Source organism: Macaca nemestrina, chromosome 8 (assembly GCF_043159975.1).
Source record: "Macaca nemestrina isolate mMacNem1 chromosome 8, mMacNem.hap1, whole genome shotgun sequence".
NCBI classification, from domain to species: Eukaryota; Metazoa; Chordata; class Mammalia; order Primates; family Cercopithecidae; genus Macaca; species Macaca nemestrina.
The window spans coordinates 113903664-113931346 of record NC_092132.1 but is presented as its reverse complement, the minus strand read 5'-3'; the positions used below and the strand labels follow the sequence as shown (position 1 = coordinate 113931346).

General features: G+C 40.0%; 1 long non-coding RNA gene across 2 annotated transcripts; it reads left to right on the top strand.

Annotated features, from left to right (window-relative positions):
* Positions 1-27683, top strand: LOC139355684 (uncharacterized). 2 transcript variants are annotated; one of them, XR_011606541.1, is made up of 3 exons: positions 1-569; positions 6790-6947; positions 27298-27683. It is a non-coding gene; the product is annotated as an uncharacterized lncRNA (long non-coding RNA). The 2 variants fall into 2 exon arrangements; XR_011606542.1 differs by lacking the exon at positions 27298-27683 and adding an exon at positions 26926-27059.

Genomic DNA, 27683 nt, shown 5'->3' with positions numbered 1-27683 from the left:
GACTCAGGGCCTGGTGTGGTGGCTCATGCCTGTAATCTGAGCACTTTGGGAGGCCGAGGCAGGCAGATCACCTGAGGTCTGGAGTTTGAGACCAGCCTGGCCAACATGGTGAAACCTCATCTCTACTAAAAATACAAAAAATTAGCCGGGCATGGTGGCGGGCACCTGTAATCCCAGCTACTCGGGAGGCCGAGGCAGGAGAATTGCTTGAACTTTTTGAGGGTGTGAGGGCAGAAGTTGCAGTGAGCTGAGATGGCGCCGTTCTACTCCAGCCTGGGCAACAAGAGCGAAACTCTGTCTCAAAAAAAAAAAAAAAAAGAAAAGTAAAAGAAAAGGATTCAATGGCACTTTCAGCTATGTTAGCTCAAAAGTCCTCCTGTGAGTTATTTTCACTAATGATGTTTTGCAGCCAAGCATCTCTTAAAGTCTATTTCAGAGAAAATGAGAGAAGCCCCAGGCGTGAACTGTAAAAGCATTGTCTGGATGAAAAGGAGCTTCACTGTATGTCTCTGAGGAAAACACCCTCCCAACTAGTTATCAAACTGGACAGCCTAGGACTAATCCTGCAGGTAAGTCAGGGAACCATGTGAGCTTGAGTGGCAGAGTTGTGGAGAAGGTGGAGAGATCCACAGATGCTAAACAAGGTTCCTGTAACGTTGGAGGCCGCCTGAGATTCCTAAGGGTCCTCAGATCCCAGAGTTGTTGTATCTCTATCTGGTTCTACAGTCTATACATAACAGACCTTGCAGATTCTGACCAACTTCTATGGGTAACACCTGTCCCAGAGGTAGCCTCTTTAAGGGTAATTTCATTTTGTTGGTATTTGGGTGAAATTCAGGTATACAAAAGCCAAGACACTGAGATTTGTGTTCTAGCCTCCTGCACTTGTGTTCCCTATGATTGACAATGTAAAACTTCTCCATACATGAAAATAAATGTTACACATTTAGAAGTCAAGGTCACTCATCATCTCAAATCTAATCCATTAGATTTCCCGAGCTATGAGCATTTTCTCTAAAGTAGGTAACATACAAATAAGTAATAGGATCCCTAACCACTTGGGTCTTCAGGAGGGAGGACATAACTCAGGCAGAAAAAATAGTATTTATATGAATTGTAAAACTAAAGTGGCAATTTCTTTGAAAAATAAATGATCGTCTCTATTTTTTTTTTAAAGGGAGAGTACAAATTCTTTAGTTAGACATAATGGCAAAAGTAATTTATTCATGTGTCTTCTCTTTGATTTTTGAACTTGAATCAACTGCCAAGATTTTCAAGTTCACTTAGCAAAATGTAGACTAGCTGAAGTTGAAACTACTTCACCAAGATGTGTTTAATAAACAAACTAAAAGGACGGTGTTCTCTCTGTCCATGCCCCTGTTCTTGGGAGCAGAACAGAGTAGCTCAAGCAGCAGTTTTTGAATTGCATAAGCTCAGCTCCACGCAGATTGGTTGAACACGCTTTGCTTCCTCTTACTTCTATTTTCACTAGCCTAACTCCATTAGTCCTGTGGGCCTCTTCCTTTCTCCTAGCCTTTTATGGAGCCTCTATCTTCCAGTGTTCTATTTCTGTGGTTCTCAAAGTATGGCCTAAAGACTTTTAGAGTACCCCAAATCCTTTTAAGGACCTTTGAGAGATTAAAAAAATTATAATAATATTAAGATCTTACTTACTTTATCCACTGTGCTAAAATTTGCCCTGAAAGTGCAAAAACAGTAGGAGTGAAACTGCTACCTATCATGAATCAAAGTAGTGGTCCCAAACCATGCCAATAGTCATTGCATTTCTCACTACCATGCATTCCACTTAAGAATGTTCTGGATGAAACAGTAAAAATTATTAATTCAATGAATGTTGACCCTTAAGTACATTTCTTTTAAATATTTCATGTGAGGAAATAGGAAGTGCACCAAAGCACTTCTGCTGCATAACAAAGTACTACGGTGGTCTCAAGAAAAAATATATGCACCGAATATTTTGTCCTGGTATATGAAAATCCATTAGTTTATACAGACCGAAATGTAGTAGTCTACTTTGAGTGGGTCTTTGACTCACGTTCCACATTTTGTAAAAGCATGCATTTGTCATTTGGAAAATATTGGTTCACAGAGTTTTACAAGTCTTCAAAATGTTGACTCATTAAACTTGAGATTCCGTGAGTTTATCTATCACTGATAGAATTTTTGTGGAACAATGAGAGAGAAAATTCACAATTATATGAAAGGGTATTAAAATCCCACTACCTTTGCAAGCTATATATTTGTGTACATCCTCATTTTCTTCATATATGTCAACCAAAAGAACATAACACAACAGATTGAATGCTGAAGCAGATATGATCATCCAGATGTCTTATATTGTTAAGCATCAGGCAGATAAAACTCATAAACAAATGACTCTAAGTCCTCAATCATTTTTAAAATTGTAGAGTGGTCTTTAGACCAAAATGTTTGAAAACTTATGATCTGGTCTAATCCTGTCTCATTCTGGAGACCGTTGTTCTTGCCTCCTCTGATGTTATCCAGCACAATGCTTTTTGAACTTCAATGTGCATGCTGTCTACCTGTGGAAAATGCTAAATAAAATGTGGATTCTGATGCAGTCCCTCTGGGCTGAGGCCTGAGCTCCTGCTTTTCTAACAGCTGCCCCAAAGATTCCAATGCTGCATGGCCATAGGTCCTACCTTAAGTAGCAAGGGTCTAACACATGCTGCCTGCATCCCTCACATAATCCTATCATTTCCAGCCTTGTGACATTTGAGTTACCTTACTTCTATTATTATTATTGTTGTTGTCATTACCACCATTATTATTGTATCTTATGAAAATATTATCAAATTGTTGTCAGAAACTGGGCTAAGAACCTTATATGTATTTTCTCATTAGTGCTTACAGCATTCCTGTGACATAGGTTCCATTGCTATCTACAGCTCAGGAGACTGAGGAAAGGTAATTTGTCAAGATCTGATACTACGCCCATTTGACTCCATGGCCAATGCTACTAACCACTACATTATAGGAACTTACATCATTTTAATTCCTGTAATTTACTTTCATTTGTATATACCTTGCTTGCCTTTCAGTTTAGATTATATGCTCCATGGGATCAAAACATAAGTATTATCTCAGCCATCTCTACATTTTGCCCAGTGGTCTGTTCAAATGGTGATGAACAAATAAATCATCATGAATGCTCATGTAACCCTGGGAATCCAAAGTTGTTCCTGTTTATCTATCTTTAGTAGGATATAAACTCTGGATTATTTATTTATTTATTTTCAAATTTTATCTGTTTTTTGAGACGGAGTCTTGCTCTGTCGCCCAGGCTGGAGTGCAGTGGCGCGATCTCAGCTCATTGCATGCTCCGCCTCCCGGGTTCACACGATTCTCCTGCCTCAGCCTCACTAGTAGCTGGGACTACAGGCGCCCGTCACCACTCCCGACTAATTTTTTGTATTTTTAGTAGAGACAGGGTTTCACCATGTTAACCAGGATGGTCTCGATCTCCTGACCTCATGATCTGCCCCCCTCGGCCTCCCCAAGTGCTGGCATTACAGGGGTGAGCCACTGTGCCCGGCCTGGATTATTTAAATATTCAGTAGTGATGCTGGATCTGATGAATTTCTATCCTTTTTCTCTAGCTCCTTTGGCCCAAAATGTAGGTCCATGATGTCTTATAAAGGTATTTCCTGAGTACACAGCATGGTTGAACATTTACATTTCTTCTTAACTAATTAATTAATTGGTAATATGTAAAAATGAGGAAATTTTACAAAAAATCCAGATCAATCACTGTGGCTGAAATGGAGTCTCAATTCCATTTCAGATGAGTTGACTGTAAATGAGAAGCAGTAGCTCTCTTTAGCAGGTTCATGCTCTCCTGCTTGGTACAGGGCCTGGTTTCACCATCCTTGCCTCCACTCCTCAAGTGTCTTCAGTCATTTAAATTTGTGTCCCCAATTTTAGGACACAGGCATGCTTTCATAAATATTTTTCTTTTCACCACCAGACAAAACATAAGTCAAAGAAGCAGTTATTATATTAAAGTCATTTCTACAAAATTCCTGACAGTATTTTTTTTAAAGATCAGCTTAAATCTTTTCTTGTTGAAGTTTCACAATCGCCATGTTCTTCAAGGTCTCTGCAGAGGATCCCTAGCAGCCAATTCTCCTCTCGAGGTTTTGCCTTGAGAGGGAAGGAAAATGAAAGCAGAAAGAAAATTATCACCAGGAAGACTTAAGAAGGGACTAAAGTTTGGGAAATGGCATGGAATGACAATGGGAGATGAATGAATGAAGGAGAATAGACAGAGTGTTTCAAAACTGGGTATTTTTGAAAGTTATCCCTTCTTTTCTTTTGAAGTTCAAAATCATGATTTGTAGTTTGTACCTGAAAGAACAGTTTTTTGAAGGCCCAGGGTCAACTTTGCCTTTCTCTTAAAAGCTTCATCAGGAGAGCCAAGTGTACCCTTAAGGGGGAAGAAAATAGCAACAATTAGCATTTGTATGGGCTTCTTAAAGTTTATAGAGCTCTTTTACTTACCTTAACTCATTTGATCCTCACTACAATCTAGTGAGTAGGTATTATTACCTTTCTATTATAGATAAAGACACCAAGGTTTGAAGCTACGTCTCACTGGCTCAAGGACACTTATCTATTAAGTAGATAGAATAATCTAACCACATCCCTTGCTCGTTCAATTCTCCACAGTAGGTTATTGGCATAAAACCACGATGAATGCATACAGTTAAGCTGCATATTGGACTAGAGCTCATTGAGATTAAGAACACTAACTTTTAACTCTGAATCTCCATGAAAACACTTAGTAAATATTTAATTAATTTAATCTAGGTATTACATTTAACGTAATTCTTTTTGTCACTGCAGTTAACTGTACTTAGGGAGGCTTGCTTATTCTCAGTCCATCTTTGCTTGAAGTTATGTTTATTTCTTCTATACTTATGTTTATTAAATAAATGATATATAAGTGGAGAACCAATGGCAACTTCGTTGCCTTCTAGTTTTTAGTCCTGTTTCTAATGAGGGTGTGTGTATTGTGTGTGTGTGTATATTGTGTGTGTGCATATGTATGGGGTAGAGGGAGATTGAAGCCAAAAATCAAGCTTTATAGATATGCATGCATTTACCCTTATTAGAATTTGGCCTATAGCGTTTCTTTTTCATGATTAAAGTTCGAGACTACCCTAGCCAGCGTGGCGAAACGCCATCTCTACTAAACATATAAAAATTAGCCAGGCATGGTGGTGGGCACCTGTAATCCCAGCCTCTTGGGAGGCTGAGGCAGGAGAATTGCTTGAACCCAGGAGGTGGAGGTTGCTCTGAGAGGAGATCGTGCCATTGCATTCCAGCCTGGGGGACAAGAGCGAAACTCCTCAAAAAAACAAAAACAAAAATGAAGGAAATTCTGGGGTAAGATAAAGGATTGTGGAGACTCAAGTTCTTATTTGCAGAGGAAGCCTTCAGGTAGTAGGGCTTCAGGGAGAAGAGGCTGTAAAATGTTTCTATCAGACTTAAAGTCTGTGTTGATGTTAATCCTGGAGAGGTATAATGAGGCATCATATCCAACCCCACTTCCCATGATGACCTGAAACAGTCTTTCAGGTTAAATTTTAAAAGAGCCTTGGCTTAGGAAGAAGCTCTTTCAGATGGTTGGGGGGTCTTAGAATTTTATTTGTGGTTCACAGTGAGGAGAGGGCCTTGCCTCCCCACCCTTATTCAATCTGTGTCTTCTATTCCTTCATATGGACAATTAATACTTTCTAATAATTCATAAATTTATGTGCACACTTAATGGCAATTTCTTAGATCCCATTTCTTACTAAATTGCCATCCTTAGGGCTCTTCTGTAGAAATTTTGGAGTCCAAATTTTCTTTAGTCCCAAATGGAAGCTCAGAGACATAACTGTGCATCTTCCTACGGCTGCCACCCAGGCTTCCTGAGAAATTGCCCCTTTCATATGGCTGTGTCAAGGACCTCATTACAAAACCACACACGGATCTAGACGTAACCTTAGAAGGTCTGAGTCTGGCAAAATCACATTGTACCTGTGCTACTCTTTGGGCTTAAATTTTTTCCCCTTTCCCACACCTCGTTGATAAAATTGCATAACATTTAGCAAATGTTTACCATGTGACAAACGTTTTGCGTACTTTGTCTCTAATCCTCATAAAACCCATGCAAAAATATAATTATCCCTGAGTTATAATGACAGAATTTAGATTCAGAAAGGATGAATAGTTAGTTCCAGAACACGATTTGACTCCAGTTCTGCTCCATTCCCAATCATGTGTTTTTCCTAATATATCATGCTATTGCAGCTTTCTGGTCTTTTTCTGGCTACAATTAACATCTGTGGACCCAAAGCAATTCATCACCAGTAAAATCCAGAGCAATCAGCAGATGCTTCTTCCCCAGAATCAAGGTCTATCTAGCTTGCTTACTGACTATCCTGCCTCAGGCCTCCCTGCCTCTCTCTGCTTTACATGAAGAGACCCAACCTATTCCTGGGCATGGTGCTTGGATCCTCTGCAAAAGCTGGAATTCTGGCATTGGCTAGCATGAGTTCATTCTGAACACACTTTGCATAATGATGATCAGTATGATTGATAACCAGCAGTTAACAGGAATTTCCTAGGACACTGCACTTCACTCATGTTTCATCACACAGGTCCTCACATAAAAAATGCCAGTCTTTTTCCATGAGATTCCAGATTTTTGAACAGGAGTAAACCCTACAAAATTATTTCTTCTGACCCTTTACTCTGTAGATGACTAAACCAAGGCTTAGCGAGGTGACTTGACTTTATTCACATGTGCTGAGTAGACAGTGGAGGAGGACTAGAATGCAGGTCTCCCAGCTCACCATACAGACCTCTTTCCAGAAACCACACTGAATCCAGAGGACTCCTGTGCAGCCTTCGCCCCGGTGAGTCATCTCTGCCTCTCTCCTAGTCCTCGCTGAACAGTCAACATGGCCATGAGATTTTTCCCAGTCTGAGTGGAAAGCCTGGTGAATGATGAATGTTGATCTAGAGCCCACTGTCCCTGATGAAACTGGAAGGTACCCTGCTGTCAGACAACCTGGTTAGCAATCCAAACAGCAGGGGATACAGGGTCCTGTCAGCTAGAGACTGTCCTCCTGCTGGCAAGCTAAGAGCCTGGAGGCAGTTACATTGTATTTTGTCTCAGAAACAAACTTCCAAATGATCTGAAGCCAAAACTTACTGAACTGCAGAGCGAACAGTGCAGGGCTCTAGTTTAGACATTTTTCTTCTCTTGTCACTGAGAATTTTGAGGTTGGTTTAAAACAAACAAACAAACAAATCTGGAGGAGCAGGAGTGACAGTAGCTGGGACTCATTTTGAAGAAAGTTGGGTGAGAGAAGAGCCCAGTGGAAGACTTGCTTTTCATCTGTGACTGGGGACTTGGGCTGTATTCAGGTGGCCCTCATTTTAACTGCGGGATGCTGGAGAGTCAGGTCACCTCTTCAGGCTGTAACTTTTTCAGTGACAGAACGAGGAGCTCAGGCCAAGCCATCACTAAGATCTTTTCAGATCTTTGGACATAAACCAGATAAATTAAAAAATTTAGCCATATAACCCAAAATGTATCTGAGACATGTCTCCATCAATTTAGAGGTTTATTTTGCCAAGGTTAGGGTTCACTTGGCAAGGTCAGTGACACACTCTTAGGAGGTCCTGAGCACATGTGCCCAAGGTGGTTGGGTTACAGCTTGGTTTTATACATTTTAGGGAGACAGAAGTTACAGACAAACACATAAATTAATATATTTAAGGTATAGTATGTATTGGTTTGGCCCAGGAAAGTTGGATATCTAAAAGTAGGTGGGGGGATAGGGGTGGACAGGGGGCTTCCATCATAGATGGATTAGAAGATTTCCTGATTGGCAATTGGTTGAAAGAGTTAAGCTCTGCTTGAAGAATTGAATTCAGAATAGAAAAATGCTTGTGTTTAGACAAGGCGGTGGTGGAAGCCAGGGTTCTTGTCATGTAGATGAAGCCTCCAGGTAGCAAGTTTCAGAGAGAAGAGATAGTGAATGTCTCTTATCAGACCTTAAATGTGTCAGACTCTCTGGGAAAGACTGGTAAAGGAAGGAGATTCTTACAGAATGCAAATTTCCCCCACAAGAGATAATTTGCAGGGTCATTTCAGAATATGTCAAAGAAGTATGTTTTGGGGTAAAATACTTCTATTTTCTTCAGGGCCTACCATCTGTCACATGATCCTAGACCAGAGTCAGGTTGGAACTCAGTGTCTTATTGCTACAAAGAGTCTGTTTTGTTCATTTTAAGATATCTGTTTTAATGTTAATGCTGGTCAGTTGTGTCTAAACTCCAAAAGGAAGAGGCTATAATGCTGTATATTTGACCCCTAATTCCTGTCATGGCCTGAACTAATTTTTCAGGCTTCTTTGGGGAAGCTTTTGCAAAAAGAGGGGTCCATTCAGTTGGTTGGGGGGCTTAGAAATTTATCTTTGGTTTACGACCAGTATCTTCCACTTGCATTTCATTTTCACTCGCACCCTGCATGTGCCCCTTCAAACCTCCAGACCTTTGTAGCTTCCTATCCTCTCTCACCTTCCTGACCAACCTAAACAACTCATCAATATTCTCAGACACCTTACCGTAACATCATCCTTATGTCCCAACAACTTCATTATTATCTGACTAGTTTAGTCACCCATTCCTGAAAAGCTAAGTCTCAATGGAAAAAAAAGATTTGTCTGGGTGCTGTGGCTCACGCCTGTAATTCCAGCACTTTGGGAGGCTGAGGCAGGTGGATCATGAGGTCAAGAGATCGAGACCACCCTGGCCAACATGGCAAAAATCCATCTCTACTGAAAATACAAAACTTAGCTGAGCGTGGTGGCATGCACCTGTAGTCCCAGCTACTTGGGAGGCTGAGGCAGGAGAATTGCTTTAAGCCGGGAGGCAGAGGTTGCAGTGAGCCAAGATTGTGCCACTTTTGTTCAACATAGTACTGAAAGTTCTAGCCAGACTATTAAGCAGGGAATAAAAAGTCATCCAAATTGGAAAGAAAGAGTAAAATTATTTCTGTTCACTGGTGATATGATCTGATAAGTAGAAAACTCTAAAGGCACCACTAAAAATTGCTAGAACTAATAAATTCAGTAAAGTAGCAGGATAAGAAGTCAGCACACAGAAATCAGTTGCATTTTTATACACTCACAATAATCTAATGTCAATCAAGAATCTGTTTTGAAAATGTTAAGTTTGAAATTCTTACCCTATAACCAAGTAGTGATGATGATAATTTACATAAATATACAGCCTATGATTCTAAGAAAAGGGTCTGTTTAAAGACATAGATTTGGAAGTCATTGAGGTATAGCTTGTAGTTAAGGCTCTTTGTGTCAAATTCTATCAATTTCCTTTCCTTCCATGTAAAATGTAACCTAATTTTCACCCATCCTAACTTTCTTTGTACTAGTCTAATAAGCCTTTTTCCTTTCCAGTATTGCATATATTCACAACCCGTATTTTCCAATGCAGCCTCTATAGCCACATTTAACTCACATCTCATCTTCAATATGTCAACCCTATGTCTAAATTTTCTCTTGTGTCTGATTTCTTATTACAGGTGTAGACATCACTATTTTACTGCTTTTCCTCAGCTAAAAGCTCATTCATTATTGATTCTTTCATTGCTTCCACCTGTAGCATTCAACTGGTTGTCAACTTTTGCCATATATGGCCTTATAGTGATTCTCATATCTAACCTCCTCTGTGCTTCTCATGACCTCCCAAATCTTAAGCTTGAGTCTGGTGCCTTAGACCAATCAGCCCTCCTGACACTTGACCTCCCAAATCTTATTCAGAATTATATAGCTAACAGTTGACTCTACCAGTCTCCCATCCACCCTAAATTGCAATTCTGTTAGCCTGTGTTCCGTTCCAGAAGCATTCCACTTTCCAGGTATTTAAAATTCCCTAGCCTCAAGTATGTTTAAATTCCATGGTACTTCATGAATTATCTCCAGTATTACCTCTTCTGGGGTACCTTCCTTGACTCCAACTCAAAATTAATTTCCGCTATCCACTACTTTTATAGTACTCTGTTTATCTATGTTTGCGTTTGGCATAGCCTGACTTTATATCCTGGTATGCATACTTGTGTGTTTCCTTCTCTCTTTGGTGTAAGATCTTTAAGGATAGAAACTATTCTTACTCATCATTGTCTCTTCAAGAACCAACAAGGTAGCTGGCAACTAGGTATCCATTAAATATTGATCCAATTTAAGTTATATATGTGATATGGCTTGGCTGTGTCCCTACCCAAATTTATCTTGAATTGTAGTTTGTGTAATCCCTGCATGTCATGGGAGAAACCAGGTGGAGATAATTGAATCATTGGGGCAGTTTCACCCATTCTGTTTTCATGATAGTGAGTTAGTTCTTACGAGATCTGATGGTTTTATGGGAGCTTCCCCCCTCACTAGACACTCATTCTTCTCCTTCCTACTGCCATGTGAAGAAGGATGTGTTTGCTTCCCTGTTTGCCATGATCGTAAGTTTCCTGAGGCCTCCCCAACCCTGCAGAAAGGTGAGTCAGTTAAACCTCTTTCCTTTATAAATTACCCAGTCAGTCTCAGGCATGTCCTTACAGCAGCATGAGATCAGACTAACACAATATGTAATTTGGGTTTTTGTAACAGATATTTCCTAAATAACAAATGACATTCCCAATTCCTTACTAAGTTGTTCTTTCTCATAGTTTAAGTAAGGTTTATCCATCTGACTCCATGCTGGGAAAGAAAACACGAATCCTGGCCAGAGGCCCCTTTAGTGTCTAGAATAGCTTGATGGATGTACTTTTCCACCATCTATGAGAAAAGAGGGCTCTCTCTTTTGCTTTGAAGAGGTGTCTTATCAAAAACATTTCTGAGGGATTACCCATTAACTTCAGAATGTTTTATTATTTCCTCTGTGGACTGATTCCAAATTATCCCCCCCACAATTTTCTTGTAGTTTTTTCACCTGATAATCTCTAGGTATTCTACAGTCACCCTCACTATGAGAAGAATAAGTGCTGAAAGTAAGACAGAGGTCACACTCCCAGAAGTGAGGACTTATTCATGCAATATGCATTGATTAAGTGCTCATTGTATATAGAGTAGAATACTAAATGCTGTGGAGGACCACAGAAGAAATAAAAGATGAGGGTTCTGTCTTCATTTATTTTAAAAAATGGATTTGTAGGGGAGACAAAGATAACATAGATTAAAAACTTGAGAATGACATTGTATTAGTAAATTACAAAATGTACTTATAATGTAAGTAATGCAAATGATGGTATTTGAAAGGATGATCCCATCTCAAGGTGATTTGTTGTTTTTTCTTATGTCTTATGCTATGCCCATTTGTCTGCCTGTCCCAGTGCTTCTCCCTTTTACCAACATTAAGTTTATTTTAGATTCTTCCAGAAGACTTCTTTGGCTATTCCAGCCAACAGTTGTGTTCCACTTTTCACCACTATAGTACTTATTGCCTGTTACTCTCAGTTGGCTGTCATCGTATAATTCCTTATTATCTTATCCATATGCCAGTAAAAATCGTCACTGTATACCGAGGTCCTATTGTGAGGGCTACTGTGCGTTAAGCATGGCAGATGGATTATTTCTTGTAAATGCCACAAGACCCTGTGAGGTGTAATTGTTTTGACTGTTATTTTACAAATGGAGAAACAAAACTATTTAATGTACCCCAAACTTCACAGATCTGAATTCCAGTCAATCTAAATCCTAAAAACATACCCTAAATGTACTTCTCTGGAATAGTTCTCAGCATTTTTTGGTGGGTGATGGTAAGGGGAGTGTGTCACTCATCCCACTGAAAATTTAATAAGTTTGATTGCCATTTCTCTCAACATATGATTGCATCTTTTGGGCATAAGAAACCCAGAATAAACTCAACTAAAATCAAAAGAAAATAAGTAATAAAGATGAGGACAGAAATAAATGAATTAGAAAATAGATACAATAAGGTATATAAACAAAGACAAAAGTTGGGTCTTCAAAATTTGAAAAACAAACACATGTACACACACAAAAGACCCTGGATAAATTGATTAAGAAAACAAGAAAAAAAAGCAAAAATTAAGAATTTTTGAAATGCAAAGGAGGATGAAATTATAAAAATTTAGAAGAAACATCAGAAATTTAAAAGAAAAGTAAGCCTACTATAAATAATAATTTAAGTAAATGATTTTGAACATAAATAAAATGCACACATCCATAGGAAAAAATCTAGGCTCAGCATCATGGTTCATACCTGTAATTCCAGCCCTTTGGAAAGCTGAGGTGGGAGGCTTGCTTGAGACCAGGAGTTCAAGACTGGCCTGGGCAACATAGGGAGACCTCATCTCTACAAATAATTTAAAAAATTAGCCACATGTGGTAGTGCCTGTAGTCTCAGCTACATTGGAGGCTGAGGTGGGAGGATTGCTTGAACCTGGGAGGTCAAGGTTGCAGTGAGCCATGATTGTGTCACTGCATACAAGCCTAAGTGACAGAGCAAGACCCTGTCTCCAAAAAAAAAAAAAAATTAAAATAAAAAATCTAACCAAAATTGACTCAAGAAAGAATAATAATTCTATAATCACTACATATATTGAACCCTGAATTTAAAAAATTTCCACCAAGAAAACATCACAGTATCTAACCAGTGTGGTAAAATGCCATCTTTAAGGAATATATTCCAATCCCATAAAATTCTTTCAGAGGAAAGTATGTAATCCTCCCAAACTTATTTTATGACGCTATTACTATCATAATGTAAACCAGTGAAGGACAGTCCAAAGGAGAGAAAATGAGATGCCAATTTCTCTCAAGAATACAGGTTCAAATGTCCTAAACAAAACACTAGCAAACCTGATCCAGCAATGTTTAAAAGAAATGCATCTTGACCAAGTTAGTCATGATGTCAATTGATTTGACATTAGAAAATATATCTATATAAATTCTTACATTAATATATTAAAAAAGAAAAATGATGTAACTCAATTGAAGCCAAAAATTAAATGTCATAGCCATTCATGAATAAAAAAACAATCACTAAACCCAGAGCAGAAAGAAAGAAACTTCTTTAATCTGATAGTTTTAATTAAAAAACACTACAACAAAGATCATATTTAATTTTGAAATGATTAAAACATTTCCTTTTAAAAAAAGAATAAAACGCAAGAATGTCTAGCAGCACTGCTGTTCAGCATGATGTCTCATCACCCACGTGAAAACCCAGTTCCCAGTCCCCACTGCCTTTAAGGTAAAATTCAAGCAGAGATGTCTGAGTGACATGAGCTCTCACAGACCTACCCATGCTCATTCCTGGGTCCTTTCAATCTTTCTCTATGCCCCTTCCCAATTTTTCCCTGAGCAATACCCTAAATAATCCACTGGCATCAGCTCTAACTTAGTGGATCTGCTAGGTAGGTCAGGAAGGACCACTCAAACTCACCAGAAGACCGTCTTCTTCATCTCTAAGTGCCAACCCTCTAGACTTGTTTGGAAGTCTCCTAACATGGCATGTGGTTTCAGTCACCACTCTGTACCTCTGCCTGTGCCGTCTCCTTCACCTCCTGCCTTCTCTCCTCCCTTCTGCATCATGAATCTGCCACACCCTTCTAAAATGCAATTGGGAAAGTGATCTCCTGAGTGACTGTGTCAATGACTGTGGGGGCAGTTACCAACAGCAGGGAGGAGCAAGCTCTCTGGTGACTCTTCTTTTTTTTTTTTTTTTGTCTGAGACAGAGTCTTGCCCTGTTGCCCAGGCTGAAGTGCAGTGGTGCGATCTGAGCTCACTGCAACCTCCACCACCTGGATTCAAGCAATTCTCCTGCTTCAGTCTCCCGAGCAGCTGGAATTACAGGCAACTGCTACTATGCCCGGCTGATTTTTTGTATTTATAGTAGAGATGGGGTTTCTCCGTGTTGGCCAGGCTGGTCTTGAGCCCCCAACCTCAGGGGATGCACCCACCTTGGCCTCCCAAAATGTTAGGGTTACAGGCATGAGCCACCACGCCCAGCTGACTCTTCTTACAAGGGCACTAATCCTAGCTGACTTGGGCTTCACCCTCATGACATCATCTAACTGTAATTTCCTCCCCAAAGCCCCGCTCCCAAATGTAATTTGACTATTAACTGAAGAATCACTTCATAAATATACAGCCTCCCAGAGTGACTGAAGGATAGCAAGTATTTGGTTGCTTTTTTCCTGGCATGTTTATTTTTGAAATAATCCATCATTTCCTCAAAGCCATTTCCAATTATACACATAAAATAAATTTATCTTTTTTCTTAATGACCATAGTACTTCATCTATGCCTGACTGAAAACCCTGACTGCTCTTTATCTTTTATTATAAATTTTTGTCTGTAAATCTTATCTTTCCTATTAAGCAGTAAGCCCCTTATCTAATCTACCTTTATATATCTCAAATAATCTTAACAAATATGTCAGTCTCTCCTGAAAGAAATGAACGAAAATGAACAAAACAACAGATAACATATCAGATACTTAATATGTTCTCTGTGTTATGATAAGCACTTTGCATGTATTATTTAATACACACATGCAAAGCATTCTAAATGGATTCCATTAGTAACCCCTCTACACAAATGAGGAAACAGAGACTCTGAGAGGTTTTGAAAAAAAAAAAAAATATGTCCAAAGTCACATGACTGTAATGATCAAAACCAGTTTTGCAGGTGGGGGTATCACACAGCCAGTAAGCTTAACTTCTGTGCTCTTATGTCTCCCTACAAACAGTCCTGTAAGAGACAGCAATGAATATAGGAAAGCCTCTGGTTTGGCAATGAACTCTTGCTTTCTTAGTCTGCTTAGGCTATCATAAAAAAATACCATAGATTAGGTGTCTTAAACAACAGAAATTTATCTCTCACAATTCTTGAGGCTGGGAAGAAAGTCCAAGATCAAGGTGCTGGCCAAATGGTTTTCATTCTGGGGCCTCTTCTTTCGACTTGTAGGCAGCCACCATCTCTCTGTGCACTCATGTGACTTCTCTGTGCATGTGGGGCTGGTGGGGACAGCGGGAGGAGCAAGCTCCCTGGTGACCCATCTTATAAGGGCACGAATCCTAGTTGACTTGTGCTTCACCCTCATGACGTCATCTAACTGTAATTTCCTCCCCAAACCCCACCTCCAAATACCATTATATTAGACGTTGAAGCTTCAACAAATAAATTTTGGGATTTTGAAGGGACACAAACATTCAGTCAATAACCTCCCTTCCTTATTTTATTTATTTATTTATTTATTTATTTATTTATTTATTTTGAGACCAAGTCTTGCTCTGTTGCCCAGGCTGGAATGCAATGGTGGGATCTCGGCTCACTCCCACCTCTGCCTCCTGGGTTCAAGCGATTGTCCTGCCTCAGCCTCCCGAGTAGCTGGGATTGCAGGTGCCCACCACCATGCATGGCTAATTTTGTGTGTGTGTGTGTTTTTAGTAGAGACAAGGTTTTACTATGTTGGTCAGGCTGGTTTCAAACTCCTGACCTCAGATGATCCACCCACCTTTTTTTAAACAATCAACATTTACTTTCTTACAGTTCTGGAGGCTGGAAATCTCAGATCAAGGTGTCAGCAGGTCAGGTTTCTCTGGAGACTTCTTTCCTTGGTTTGCAGACAGCCGTCTTCTCACTGTGTCCTCACAAAGCCTTTTCTCTATGCATGAGCACCGCTGGTCCCATAACACTTGCAATTAAAATAAAAAAATAAACAAACAAAAACCTGAATGTTTAACCCAGTTCTTCCTGCTGAGAAAACTCAGGAAATCATTTGCGTCTCAGCCTCAGTCTTCCAAACTGTAAAATAGATGTTATAGGTGGGTTTGAAGGTTGCTTTTACTCTGTGATTTTGTGTGCTATCAAACTTGTTTACCATATTTCCTTAATACAAACACCCTCTTGCAGAGATTCTTTACCGAACTTCCTATGTGATCTAGTTCAACTCATCTCTATGCCTTTACATTCTGTCTTTCCAATTCAAAGCACCTTGTCCCTTGCTCTTGGCTGGTCCAGTCCTACTCTCCTTAAAGACACCACTTCCATCCTGCCTTTCCACGAAGGCCATGCCAGCCCACACTAATTACCATCCGCCCAGAGGAGCATAGCACTTTCTCTTTTACATTGTTCATTAGTCATTTATTGCATGTTGTTTTGCTGTGGCATTTGATAGAAGTTCCTTAAGTTTAAAAATTGTGCCCTTTTTAAATGTTCTACAGCATGTACCACAACCATGGATGCACTATAAAAACATTTTATTATTTACTTGGGGAAAAAAATGTCCAATGCTTAACGAAGAGAGAACACTGTGGGAAAATCTAAAGAGTTTACAGGATTAGTTAGAAGCTTTGGTATGACATTGTCCAAGGTCACGGTATATCAGGAAATCAGAATGAGTTATATTGAAATCATAAGCATAGGGTAGACCTCTGTAAAGGTCTTCTGTTGACACAGCTGCATAATACAAGACAGAATGAGATTCATGTCTATTAAAATCAGCATTCGTTACTACACAGGCATACAAAAGAGCGAGATCATGTTCTTTGCAGGAACACGGATGGAGCTGGATGCCATCACCCTTAGCAAACTAACCTAGGAACAGAAATCCAAATACCACATGTTCTCACTTATAAGTGGGAGCTAAACTATGAGAACACATGGACACATAAAAGGGAAAAACACACACTGGGGCCTACTTGAGGGTGGTGGGTGGGAGGAGGAAGATCAGAAAAAATAACTATTGGGTACTAGGCTTAGTATCTGGGTAATGAAATAATTAGTACAACAAGTCCCCATGACATGAGTTCACTTATATAATAAACCTGCACATGTACCTCTGAACCTAAAATAAAAGTTAAAAAAAAAAAATCAGCATTCCTTGAAAAAAAAAACTGGCTTTTTTTTTTAAAGGAAAAAAACAACATCAAAACCCCAAAAACAAGTAAACTACAAGCAATAACACAACAATGACAAAGCCTGTCAACCATCAAAAATGTCAGGAAAATTATAGTTAAAGCAGTGATGAGCACAGATTTTCTTTCCCAAGCATGATCACTGGTGAGAGCTGGAGAGAACTGACAGACTGGGCTGTTTGAACAAGCTGGTGATTGGGTCATTTCTCTTTAGCCCTGTCCGGTTGGATACTTGCCCATGATTCGTAGTCTCCTCTCAAAATACAATCATCTCCATCTCCTCCTCTCTTCAATTTATTCCTGTATGTTAGCCTCACTTCCTGCTTCACCAAGAAAAAAGAAACTAAGAGAAAGGAGCTCACTCAACTTACGTAGTTCTCCTTTCTCTGCTGCCTCATCAGGGACTCCCTCCCTAATTATTCCCCAGATCTCAGGTATGGTCACCTCTACCATCCTATTCTCTCTCCTAACAGCACTTAAAGAATTTCAAAATCTCTTCTATGTGAATAGAAAAAAAAAAAAAAATCCCTGCATCTCATTTTTCCTACCCCACCTCTTCTGACCTTCAGCGCCAAACTGCATTAAAAATTGAACTCTCTGCTATCTCTCTCCTTACCTCCCATTATCTAGTTAACCAGTTGCAGTCTGCTTCATAACATCATGAACCCTGAAATAATAAACAGTGCTCTCAAGGTCATTAAGCACCTAATTTGTTGTCAGATTCTGTAGAGTTTAGAAGTGGCTTTGAGCTCAGAGGATCTCGGGTGTGACGCCTAGCTCCTCTGTTTACCAGCTGCTTGACTCTTTGCAGTTGCTTAACTTTAAACCTCATTTCCCACCTATGTAAAATGAATATAACAAATTCTTCATCAGAGAACTGTCCTGATAATTAGGTGAGGAAATGTGTCTGATGACCTTGACCTGATTCCTGTCTACTGTTGATTTCTCTACACCTTTGATCCTGTTGTTGCCCTCCTCCTTCTTGACCTCCTGTCTCTTCTTAGCTTTTAATGTCATGGGTTGTTTTTGCAATGCTAATCATATCCTTCTCCAATGGTTCCCAAAAAAATTTAGAAATGTAATAGAAATCATATCAGAGTCGGCTGGACACGGTGGCTGGTGCCTGTAATCCCAGCACTTTGGGAGGCCAAAGCAGGTGGATCACCTGAGGTCAGAAGTTCGAGACCAGCCTGGCCAGCATGGTGAAACCCTGTCTCTAATAAAATACAAAAATTAGGCCGGGCGTGGTGGCTCATGCCTGTAATCCCAGCACTTTGGGAGGCCGAGGCGGGCAGATCACGAGGTCAGGAGATCGAGACCATCCTGGATAACACGGTGAAACCCCGTCTCTACTAAAAAATACACAAAATTAGCTGGGCACGGTGGCGGGCACCTGTAGTCCCAGCTACTAGGGAGGCTGAGGCAGGAGAATAGCATGAACCTGGGAGGCGGTGCTTGCAGTGAGCCAAGATCACACCACTGCACTCCAGTCTGGGCGACAGAGCGAGACTCTGTCTCAAAAAAATAAATACATAAAAAATAAAAATAAATAAAAATAAATAAATATAAATAAAAATTAGCTGGATGTGGTGGCAGACGCCTGTAATCCCAGCTACTCGGGAGGCTGAGGCAGGAGAATTCTTTGAACCCTGGAGGCGGAGCTTGCAGTGAGCCAAGATTGCAAGGCTGCACTGCAGACTGACGACAGAGAAAGACTCTGTCTCAAAAAAAAAAAAAAAAAAGGAAAAAGAAAAGAAATCAAATTAGAGTGAATATGTTAGCTTAATTGCAGGTTGAACTGTATTAGAGACTTCTTGTATGGCAAAACTGAGATTTCTGTCACTTTCCTCAAAGTCTAAAGGAGTTTGGACCCACATGAAATCATAGCTACATCTGACCCAGCCAGTTACACTTTTCAGTGCAGACCTCGCCACCTTCATCCCTCTTCCTCATCACAGGCAGCTGGCACTTACCTTTTTTTCTTGGAATCTTTTTACTAAATCACTTTGTTTAGTTGTTTAAGAAATATTTTACATATGCACAACCTGCCAAGGCAGATTTTCCCACAAGTTTTATGTTGTGCAAAAATTCCGTAAACACCTTTACACTAGGTTTTCACGGCTGAAATGCAATACATTTTGACCTCTATTCTCTTGTTTTGTTTTTGCAAGTCATGGGAAAATACTTATGTAACAGCTTGTTCTTTATAGAAATTATGCTGATGGAGCTCTGATCTTCCAGCCATAGGCTGGGTCTGGCTCCAGCCAATGTACAGTAGCTTCCCCTTACCCACAGGGGATACTTCCAAGGCCCCCAGTAGATACTGAAACTGTGAATGACATCGAGCCCTATATATACTATGTTTTTTACTATACATACATATTTATTGCTGTGGTTTGGATATGGTTTGTTAGGCTTGATCAAGTCTCATGTCACAATTTGATCCGCCATGTTGGAGGTGGGACCAGATATGAAGTGTTTGGATCCTGGCGGAGGATTCTTCATGAATGGCTTGGTGCCTTTCTCCTGGAAGCGAGTGAGTTCTCACTCAGTTCTCATGATAACTGATTTTTTCAGAGTCTGACACCTCCTCTTGTCTTTTTATTTTTTCTCGAGCAGAACGCCTTTTCTCCTTCTGCCTTCGAACATCAGACTTCAGGTTCTTCAGCCTTTGGACTCTGGGACTTGCACCAGCGGCCTCTGTGGGGCTGTCAGGCATTTGGCCTCAGGCTGGGGGCTGCTCTGCCAGCTTCCCTGCTTCTCAGGTTCCACCCTTGGGCTGGCTCACTAAGTTTGTGGGGCTTTTCATGTTCAGAACATCATGATGCTCATCACATCATGAACCCTGAAATAATAAACAGTGTTCTCAAGATTGTTAAACACCTATTCTGTTGTCAGATTCCGTAGATATTGGAAGTGGCTTTGGATTCATATACTCTCGGATGTGATCCTAGCTCCTCTGTTTAGCAGCAGTTGGCTTCTATCATTCCCCACTTGCAGAAATCATTTAAATCTATCTGGTGGTGGGATCTTACCTTTACGGTCATGTGAGCCAATTCTCTTTAATAAATTCCCTTTCAAATATATGTTTTCTATGAATTCTGTCCCTCTGGAGAAGGAAGCCTGACTAATACACCTACGATAAAGTATAATTTATAAATTAGGCATAGTAAGAGTAACAACAATAAAAAATAATAAAATAGAACATTATAACAATACACTGTAATAAAGTTACATGAATGTCTCTCTCTCACGACATCTGATTGCACTATGCTCACCCTTCTTGTGCTGATGTGAGAAGATACAATGCCTTTGTGGTGAGATGAAGTGAGACAAATACTTAGAAATTGTGACGTAGCATTATTAAATAAAATAAGGGTGACGTGAATACAAGCACATCATAGTTCATGATAAGCACTGCCGTATCATGACCATTGATCTGATAACCGAGACAGTTGCTAGTTGACTCATGACATCTGATGACATCTATAGTGTGGATTTGCTGGACAAAGGGATGATTCATATCTTGGGTGTGACGGAGCTGGACTGGGAAAGATTTTATCACTCTACTGAGAACAGTGCACAATGTAAAACTTACGAATTGTTGATTTCTGGAATTTTCCAATTAATATTTTCAGTCTGTGGTTGACCTTGAGTAAATAAAACTGTGGAAAAGAGACAACTGTATTAGCTGGCGGAGAGAAAAATGAGACTTGCTTCCCTGAACAGCCCCCACAAACTTAGCGGAAACCATAAAATTTCTATGTTGCCCATTCATGGACACTCACATGTTGGGTAAGGGTGTGAGGCTTCTGGAGTTTCCACATATACAGGATAGTCCAGGAGCTACCTCTACAGGACATGGCAAGACAAAGGCAGGAGCAAGTAAGTGTCCTGTGCAGGACCTTTGCAAGCAGTGGGCACTTGCTTAAATTTTACCATGTGATTTCAAAGCCAGTCCCACATTCCAATTGTACTGTTTGTTGTTGTTGTTGTTGTTGTTGTTTCATTTTGCTTTCAATAGCTTCTAAGCAGGATACTAATTCTGTAATGAACCAATTCTTAGGCTATACAATAATAGAAATAGTTTCTATTAGAGGGATGCCTCACTGGCTGTGCTCCAAAGAAGTTCTGTTTGTATCAGAATTTTTCAATTTGAAATATGTTTTATTTTATTATAGATTCAGGAGGTACACGTGCAGGTTTGTTACATGGGTGTGCTGTGTCATGCTGGGGTTTCAGCTTCTAGTGAACCCATCACCAAAATAGTAAACCCAATAGGTGGTTTTTCTAACCCTGGTCCCCCTCCCTCCCTCCCTCCCTCACTGTTTTTGGAGTCCCTGATGTCTATTGTTTCTATCTTTATGATAGTACTTACCCATTGTTTAGTTCCTGCATGTAAGTGAGAACATTTGGGCTTTTTATCTTGCATGATTTCTCTGAGGATGATAGCCTCCAGCTGCGTCCATATTGCTGCTAAGGACATGAACGTGTTCTTTTTTATGCCCGTGTAGTATCCGCTGGTATATTTGTTACACATTTACTTTATCCAATCCACTGTTGGCAGACACTTAGGTTGATTCCATGCTTTTGCTCTTGTGAATAATGCTGTGATGAACCTATGAGTGTGTGTGTCTTTTTTATAAAACAATTCTTTTCCTTTGTACCCATTAATAGGATTACTGGGTCAAATGATAGTTCCATTTTTAGTTCTTTGAGAAATCTCCGTACCCTTTTCCATAGGGGTTGAACTAATTTGCATTCCCACCAACAGTATAAGCGTTCCCTTTTCTACATAACCTCACTGACATCTGTTATTTTGTGACTTTTTATTTTTATTTATTATTATTATTATTATTTTTTTTTTGAGACAGAGTCTCGCTCTGTTGCCCAGGCTGGAGTGCAGTAGCATGATCTTGGTGATCTCGGCTCACTGCGAGCTCCGCCTCCCAGGTTCACACCATTCTCCTGCCTCAGCCTCCCGTGTAGCTGGGACTACAAGCTCCTGCCACCACGTCCGGCTAATTTTTTTTTTTTTTTTTTTTTTTGTATTTTTATTAGAGACAGGGTTTCACCATGTTAGCCAGGATGGTCTTGATCTCCTGACCTCGTAATCCACCCGCCTTGGCCTCCCAAAGTGCTGGCATTACAGGGGTGAGCCATCACGCCCGGCCTACTTTTTGACTTTTTAACAATAATCATTCTGGTTGGTGTGAGATGGTATTTCATTGTGGTTTTAATTTGCATTTTTCTGATGATTCGTGATGTTGAACATTTTTTCATGTTTGTTGACCACTTGTATGTCTTCTTTTGAGAAGTGTCTGTGAGATGGCATATTCTATAAGCAGTTGAGAATATCAGAGTACTAAGAAAACAGTTCTGGAATAAGAATTATAAGGCCTCTCGTGGCTGTAATCCCAGCATTTTGGGAGGCCGAGGCAGGCAGATCACGAGGTTGGGAGTTCAAGACCAGCCTGGCCAATATGGTGAAACCCCATCTCTACCAAAAAAATACAAAAATTAGCTGAGCATGGTGGCATGTGTCTATAGTCCCAGCTACTCGGGAGGCTGAGGCAGGAGAATCACTTGACCTGGGAGGCAGAGGTTGCAGTGAGCGAGATTGCACCACTCCAATCCAGCCTGGGTGACAAAGCAAGACTCCATATCAAAAAGAAAAAAAAAAATTATAAGGCATCTATTTTACTACCCAGTGTGACACTACCTACCTAGGTAGTCACAGCTTTGGACAAGTCACACAGGTCTATAAAAACCTTTGTTTAATTAACAGTAAAATGGGAAGTTTTGATAACTAGATTCCATTCAGTTCTATAAATTCTTTGACATAGAATTCAATGTGTACCTATTTAGACAGTTTGGGTTTGGGAATGTTAAACTGTGTTAGAGCCAAGACTCAACTCCATTCCCTTTGCCATATATTCTGGAATTGGTGCCTTACCTATTTCTTTGCAATGAGCAGAAATATTGGCAAAGCTATGTTTCTTAATGCTGGAGAGCTGCTTTATATAACCCTATCTAGAAGATAATGCCTTTTCCTCTACTAAAAATCTTGACAGAAACAAATCTTTTGACTGTAAGGAAACCCAGAGCTGCAATAACCTTTGATCAGTTGGGTTAGATTCTAAGACGAAGATTCTCGTAGCATGCAGTTGGCCAGAGGAACCCTAACTGTTGCGGCATTGGTGTCAATATGCAATTATGAAATAAAGCAGTAGGATGTATATAGTTTGGTTTGAAAGTGAGCTCTTAATCCAAAATCAAATTTCTCCTGGAGGAGTAGAGTACTAGGAGGTGGCTTTCTTCTACTAAGTGAGCTGGGCTGTGTGGCCATCCAACCACATGCATGGAGAAAGAGCATATCTCAGTGGCCATGAGATTCCAGCTAAGGATTGCACCTTAGCTTAACATTAAATTTAATCTTCTTTGGTAAATTCAAAATCATATATCATATGTAATAGTTCAGTTAACCCAAAAACATGCCTCTGGCAGGTACTATATGCCTGGCACTATGGGAAGTTTCAGAGGTATAGCTATAGTTGCAAAACTACAAGCTACTGCCCCTGCCCAGGAATAACCGATTACACAGAACTTCTCATGTAAAACAACATTGCTACGAGTGACTATTTCATAACTGTAGAAAAAAGTGGATGAATTTACCTAATTGTAGATGACCTAGGAAAAGTTTCTTACACTTTCTTTGTGTCCACTACTTTATCTGATAAAATGGAAATAACAATAATAATAATACACACTTTTAGTGTTTATTAGGAAGATTAAATGAATTGATACAGGAAAGTGTTCAATAAATATTAGCCTTTATTATTAGTTGGGGGATAAAATATGCATGCACATAAAAATCAAAAGATAAAATTCTATGATGAAATAATAAATGATCCAAATTGGGATTTCCTGGGGTGAAATAGATAAAGCACAAAGACAATCTGAGTAAGAGAAGCATCAGTATGGGGGGAGCCTATGCTTGGATGGGGCCTGGAAGGATGAGTGGGATGTGGCTGGGCAGATGGAGGGGATGGCAAGATGGTAAGCTGTGAATGATTGAAACTTCAGTATCAGTTTACTACACACATGAATATTTAAGAATTCAACTTTCAGGGTGCTATAGACATCTACATATAGAATGTTGAGATAAATATAGGCCTGTATAAGTTAAATTATTGGAGAGACTCTATCTTCATGTTATTGTGTGCACTCACATACACGCACGTGCTTCACTTTTCAAATGCATAGCATGGAGCAGGCACGAATCACATCTTCCCCAGTGATTCAGGAACAAGGGATAAATACAATCTAATAATTTTGTACATTTGTTTTTAATAATACTAGATTGCATCCTAAAATTTGTCTGGCTAATCTCAAATATAATCAAGTATACTAAAATAAGTAAGGTAAGATAAATTATAATTTATTAATTATATCAAACAGTATTTTTCTAGGTAATTGCATACCCAGTAAGGGGATCACCTATGAGAGTATCAACAGTGATACAGGAAGGGTGCACATGAAAGGGAGGAGGGACTGTGGTAAGATGACTATAATACCCTAAGGGTTAACATGAAGAATAAGAGGATCTGAAGTACTAAGGCTTCCTTCAAGTATCATGACAATGCATTACATCTTTATTTACTCAACACCTATCAGTTGTTGACTATATTACATGATGAAAATGCAGCACAGATTAGAAATAAACATGTTCTGCCTAGCTGCTTAATCAATATTGTATGATTAAGTTGTCTAATCACAGTATATAATTATACATCTTTGTAGAGCATAAAAGAAATATACAAAGAGTACATTTCAGGGTCTCTGTAGCTACTTGGGGGAAGGAAGATCAGAGTTTGTTAGTATAACAGCTACAACTGGAACCCATCTAGCATACAACTGGGAAATTTCTCTGCTGTTTTCAGAGAGGAAGACAGAAATTCTAGTCATCTTCGGACAAGATGAGGGATAAGTTGGCTGACTGGGCTCTGGCTACCATGAGCTCATGTTAACAAAGGGCCTCCATGGTCAGGTGCATTGGCTTAAGCCTGTAATCCCAGCACTTTGGAAGGCCAAGGCAGGCAGATTGCTTGAGCTCAGGAGCAGATTGCTTGAGCTCAGGAGTTTGAGACTAGCCTGGGCAACATGGTAAAACCCCATCTCTACCAAATACAAATAAATTAGCTAGACATGGTGGTGCATGTCTGTGGTCCCAGCTACTCAGGAGTTGAGGTGGGAGGATCACTTGAGGTCAGGACGGGGAGGTTGCAGTGAGCCAAGATCACGCCACTGCACTCCAGCATGGGCGACAGAGTGAGACCTCGTCTCCAACAAAACAAAACAAAACAAAACAAACAAAACAAAACCACAAAGGACCTCCTCAAATCATTCACATGTATCCTCAGGGTGAAAGATGTGCGGGATTATTTGGCCAAGCCACACTCTCTAACACCTCCTTCTTATGTCCATCTGTGTGCACAAATAGACACACACACACACATGTGCATGTACGCACACACACTCATCAAAGCCATTTCTGTTGCCTGTGCATCGAGAAATAATTGCAAGTGTTGCCCCCTGCCCTTCTTCATTACCCATGCAAAAGGTAGAAGAGCTCAAATTCATTACAAAAGCCTGGGACTGGGCAAGAAGTCTTGAATTTGTCCAAGTCTCCCCAACATTGCCCAGGGCAGAGAAACCAGGTCTGCTGCTTGAGTCTCTCACATATCAGTTTTCAGGATTAAGTAGAAATAATCCTCCAGGCTGAAATGAAGTATTCCACGGGACAACTCAGTTGTCAATGCATATATTCCACGTACCCCAAACTGTGGGCAATTGAGCAATTTCTATTTTGCGATGATAAATACAAACAAATACTAATTGAATGTCTGATAGGTCTCTGTGCTATATTTGCATTGAGCATTGCTGAAATAAAAAAGGTTGTGAAGGTGCATACAGCCTAATGTAAAATGCCCATTAATTAGGTAAATTACAGGGTGCTGAGTGTTTCCCGGGGGGTACCTTGAGAACATATTGCAGGGAATCTGCTCAAATCAGTTCTCTACATGGACGTGATTCTTAGGCTGAAGGATGAGAAGGGCTTAGGTGAGAGAAGGGTAGTGGGCAGGAATATCATCATGTTCCAAACCAAGGGAACACAGGTGCATAAGAACAAATTAGGGAAGAAAGGCTGTTAAAAAATTTGAGTCCTGTAAAGGATGTGTCTGCTTGATTCTGAATCCACTTCCTGTGAGTTTGTTGTCAGCCTCAAGGTACTGACCCATAGGGATGACATAACAAGGTTCATTTGCCCTAGGCTTCTGTTTGGCCAATAGGGAGCTTTGGCAGATATAAGAGGGAGGGTGGAAAGTGAGTGCAGGCTATTAGTACCTTTTCTCTTTCTAGGTTGCCTTGGGTTGGTTGTGTCCTTTGATCAAAGGTCACTACTCCTTTCAAAGTGGCATTCTCTGCCTACTTCCGCCTTTCCTGGTGGGATTGCTCATTCTCTCTTCATCCCTTCTGGCCTAACTAATAGCCTGTTACTGGTCCCAGGTAACTGTATGGATCTTCGGAGATGTCCTACACCTAGCTACACCATTGTCTATGGCCCATTTATCATCTAATATTTTAATTTGGATGTGCCATCTGTTTCCCATTAGGATGCTAACTGATGCAGTTACAGAGCTGAATTCTGTTCAGAATAGCTATGTAATGATCTCAAAACCAAAGAAACCTCAGTTTATCTGAACCCCTTTTAACCAGGAGTGGTCATACAACATAATTCAGGCCAGTGAGATGCAATCAAGCATTGCAAAGGGGAGATTTCTAGAAATGTTCTTTAAAAAGGGGACCATCCCAGATGGTTTGTCTCTCTGTTTCTTTAGCTCTTTTCTCTTTTTTTCTTGGACAGTGGACACAGCACCCACATTTTGAGCCTCAAATGAAAACAACCAACTAAGGATGGAGCAGAGAGCCAAGAAGGAGTCCGTGAGCATTAAGGCACTGAATGGTCACGATACTAGCCGTGACCTGTTAATTTCCAGATTACAGTCACACAAGGAAAGTAAAGCCACATTTGAATCAGTCACTGTGATTGGGTTATTGTCCACAAGCAGCCGATACAATTGTAACTGATAGTACTTTCCTCCAGTTCTGCTTGCCTTATACTGGCTGTATATATAATTTTCCTGGTTTCTTTCTGTTTCAATGTCTCAAGTCTGGAACTCTGTTTATTGGCTTCTTTAGCTTTTGATAACACTTTCTTCTTGCTTCCCATTTCCAGGTTCCTCAATCTCGTACCTTTTAAGGCTACCCATCTAGAAGAGATCGGGAACAGGCATTTCTCAAAAGAGGACAGACAAGCGGCCAAGAAACATATGAAAAAATACTGAACATCACTGATCAGCAGAGAAATACAAATCAAAACCACAGTAAGAAACCATCTCATACCAGTCAGTCTCATACCATCATCATTAAAACATCAAAAAATAATAAATTTTGGCTAGGTTGCAGAGAAACAGGAAAGCTTATACACTGTTGGTGGGAATGTAAATTGGTTTAGCCACTGTGGACAGCAGTTTGGATATTCCTCAAAGAACTAAAAATAGAACTACCGTTTGACCCAGCAATTCTCTTACTGGATGTATACCCAAAGGAAAATAAATTGTT